Source organism: Sinocyclocheilus rhinocerous, unplaced genomic scaffold, assembly GCF_001515625.1.
Source record: "Sinocyclocheilus rhinocerous isolate Xijiao unplaced genomic scaffold, SAMN03320098_v1.1 scaffold419, whole genome shotgun sequence".
NCBI lineage: Eukaryota > Metazoa > Chordata > Actinopteri > Cypriniformes > Cyprinidae > Sinocyclocheilus > Sinocyclocheilus rhinocerous.
Window position 1 is genome coordinate 335,787 of NW_015653519.1, and position 4,158 is coordinate 339,944.

Here is a 4,158-nt window from a genome sequence, read left to right on the forward strand (position 1 = left end):
AACTGATTGTCTGGTGCGCGGCGCACTTCAGCTCGCTGCGCGCGACGCATGTACCAGGAGTCCTGAATGTAGGGGCGGATCTCCTGTCAAGGGGCAACCCGTTATACGGAGAATGGGTGCTCCACCAGCAGGTGGTGGATCAGATTTGGGGGATGTACGGCAAGGCTGCCGTAGATCTCTTTGCCTCGCAGGCAAACGCAAAGTGTCCGCTGTATTTCTCTCTCAGGGACGAAAATGCGCCTTTGGGTGTGGATGCGCTGGCGCACCCGTGGCCGAACATGTTGCTTTAGGCATTCCCTCCGCTGAGTCTAATTTCTCCCACCCTGGAAAGAGTAAGAGAAAACGGATTATCTCTCCTGCTGATAGCCCCTCGTTGGCCGGGGAGGCTGTGGTTGGGAGAGATTGTCCAGCTCCTTCAGGGAGAGCCCTGGTCGCTCCCGTTGCGCCGGGACTTGCTGTCGCAAGCGGTGGGGGCAGATATCTCACCCACACCCGGAACGAGTCGATCTTTGGGTCTGGCCCGTGAAGGGTTAAATTTATACACTCTCGGGCTTCCACAGGAGGTTATAAACACTATCCAGAGCGCTAGAGCTCCATCAACGCGCTCACTGTATGATCTTAAATGGCGTGTGTTTGAGGACTGGTGTACTCGTAAAGGAGTTATTCCTTTTCAGTGCGCGGTGAGCGATGTACTTTGCTTTTTACAAAGCTTAATGAACAATGGGAGAGCGTTTTCTACTATTAAAGTTTACCTGGCTGCTATTTCAGCGTGTCATGTAGGCTTCGAGGGAGTCTCAGTTGTATATATATGGAGGGGGTGGGCTCCTTGTCATGAGCTGTGATTGGTCCGTCCTTCGGACAGACGTGGTGTAATTGGTGCTTCCATAGTCTATCACGCCTGAGGCGTTTCCCATAGTGAGATACCGAGCGATTGTTTGAAAGAGAACTGCAGTGTTTCCCACAGACTTGCACTCGTTTATGGCGGCATGCAAACTCATTCTCTGCCAGCAGGAGGCGCTGTTGGAGTGGTAGAGATCAAGGTTTCCCCGGTAACGCTGTACACAAAGCAGCACTCCACTCACAAACGCTGCTTTATCAGACATTACATGCAAGATGAAATGAAAATGACATCCAAAATTTTCTGAAGACAGTCGAACCTCGCTCTGTTCTCAGAGAACCGGGGTTACGTGTGTAACCTAACGTTTTACTCAAATGAAACTGTCAAATGCTCATGAAGTGACTCTCAGAGGGAGTCAGAGCAGTTCTGGAGATGTTGTTCATGTATTTATGTCCTCATGTAGTGAGACGACAGAAGCTGAAATCACCGCGAGCGTCGCACACTTTGTATGTGTAGAAAACAAAACCGCACGTCTCTTTTACATACACTGAGACATACAAATACATACACATACACTTTACATACAAATAGCGCGTTTCAAAAGGAAGTTATTTTATTGGCGAATCGGTTTTGAAAATGACCGATACCGATAATCATAAAAATGCTTAATATCGGCGTCGATAATCGGCCAGGCCGATAATTGGTCAACTATCTATCTATCTATCTATCTATCCTAGCGACATGTTAATCATGCTAGAAACATGCTAGCGACATGCTGATAACTTTTAACAACATGCTAGTAAAATGCTAACCATGCTAGACACATGCTAGTGACATGCTAATAACTTGCTAATCATACTAGAAACATGCTAGTCACCTGCTAATCATGCTAGCAACATGTTAGTAGCATGCTAATCATGCTAGAAACATGCTATTGACATGCAAGTAACTGGCTAATCATGTTAGCAACGTGCTATTTATTTGTTAATCATACTAGCAACATGCTAGTAGCATGCTAATTATGCTAGCAACATGCTAATCATGCTAGAAACATGCTATTGACATGCAAGTAACTTGATAATCATGTTAGCGACATGGTAGTAACTTTGCTAATCATGCTAGCGACATGCTAGTAACTTGCTAGTCATGCTAGCAACATAATAATCATATGGTAATATTGCTAGCAAAATGCTAGTAACATGCTAATCATGCTAGAAACATGCTAGCAACATGCTAGTAATTTGCTAATCATGCCATCAATATGCTAGTAACAGTCTAATCATGCTAAAAACATGCTAATCATGCTAGAAACATGTTATCAACATCTATCTACATTTTCAAACTTCAGGCTTTTACAACTGCTTTAAACTTTCAGGCTAGGCTTTCTCAAGCCAACCTAAAGTTTGTCTTGAACTTTTTTATCTAGTTCAACAATTCTTCTTCTCCAAACCATGTCTTTTTACCATTATCGAGAGTACCTCTGCACTTAAACAACGCATGCGCGTGGTGACAGTTAAGGGGTTAAACCTCTCGGATTTCATCAAAAATATCTTAATTTGTGTTCTGAATATGAATGAAGGTCGTACTGGTTTGGAACAACATTAGGGTGAGTAATTCATGACAGAATTTTGATTTTTTGGGGGGGTGAACTATCACTTTAACATTGATTGAAACAGTTTCTGATGTAATTTATTGAGTTGCAGTTTAAAGTCTTTGAACACAGGATATGTTTGTCCACCCTGAAAAGTTAAAGGGATAGTTAAAAAAACAAAAAAACAAACAAAGCCAAAACAATAATTATGGATGTGTTCCACTAAGGACCTGCATGCGGCAGTAGCGTGCGATGTATGCAAGAGAACTGGCGTCACGAAGAAAAAGACGCTGCGTTATCTTCATGTCCGTTTCCTTCGAGTTCTTATGAAGTAAACAGTCAAATATTCGTGTTTTAATGTGTTTGATTTAATTATTGGGATTTTATATTTGATTACTGAATAGGAAAAACACACAACGGTAAGTGTATTCTTCTATGGATCTCTGTGAACATGACGAATAAAGCGGCTGTGATCAACGATTCATAGATATACATTGTATTGCGAACGTCAGTTATTTATCACAATCGTTTATCGTCATATCACGCGATTTTAATCCTGTACTCACGTTTCTTCATAGTGTGGAAAGACTTGGTTGAAATCCAGCTGGAAACCCTGTGTAAACTTTAGTGGCTGATATGCTAATTTAAAGACAATGCTTGTTTGAATTAAATGTTATCTTCAGATGATATCAAGGCGTTTGAAATTATAAGTACCAACCTGTGTGAACGTCGAGCATCCTACTAGCCGTTCACACACGAGAAGTGTTTAAACGGTTTCTACTTTCATAAGCAGGTAATTCCTTTGCTGGCCATAGATTGAGGATTGCAGTATCAAAACCTAGAAAGACACCTTCCTGGATTGATTTAGTGGGCAGTTTGTTTTAATTAGTGTGGACTTCGCATGTTTAGTCATTTTGCATCCTTTCACCCATCTTCCAAACAAACTGCTTGTCCAGTGTTGGGTAGCAGGGATGCTGGACCATCTCGGGCTGAAGGCAGGGAAATACCCTGGACAGATGGCCAGTCCATCACAGGGCTAACACCCATATTACACACATTAAATTTCACCTATCCTTTATGTCATTGGATTGTGGTGTTAAACTGGATGGATTACCTGCAGAAAACCCATATCAAAACAGAGAGACCATGCAAACAGAGTTTAATTCGTTCAACTTTGTGTAAGGAACACACTGAATTTTAAATAATTATTTATAGATAATCATATGGACTACTTATTCATCTGTTTCAGCCATGTGACATTTTCTGCTCATCTGCAATCTGCCATATTTATGATCATCAAACACATGAACAGAAAGACAAAGAAAAAATATTGATCAGTGGATTCATCCGTACCAGGTCCACAAAGACATTTTTACATCCCTGTTATAAGACAACGACTACACTCTAAAAAATGCTGGGTTATTTTTTTTTTTTTACCCAAATGCTGGGTTCAGCCCGTTGGGTCATTTTATTGGTTTGTTTTTAATATTTTTACCCAGGTGCTGGGTAGTTTTTCTGTAACTAAGCTGTTGGGTCATTTTTAAAGGGGTCATAGGATGTTACATGCACTTTTACAAGTTGTTTGAACTGAAATGTGTGTTGGCAGTGTGTGTACACAACCACCCTGTAATGATAAAAATCCACCCTGTAGTTTTAAAAAAAAATCTGGTTAAATGTTTTCCCCTTTCTCAAATCGAGCCGATCTCAGATGCCTGTCTGTGTGACATCA

The 4,158-nt window shown here is 41.5% G+C and overlaps 1 protein-coding gene across 1 annotated transcript in view; it reads left to right on the top strand.

The window, feature by feature from the left end:
- Nucleotides 1–2,659: 2,659 nt before the first annotated feature.
- LOC107716469 (ER membrane protein complex subunit 9-like) overlaps nt 2,660–4,158 on the top strand; it is a 15,474-nt gene continuing 13,975 nt past the window's right edge. The window contains exon 1 of the mRNA XM_016522931.1: nt 2,660–2,848. The gene's annotated coding sequence lies outside the window, so the exon portion shown is untranslated. The remainder of the gene's footprint in view (nt 2,849–4,158) is intronic.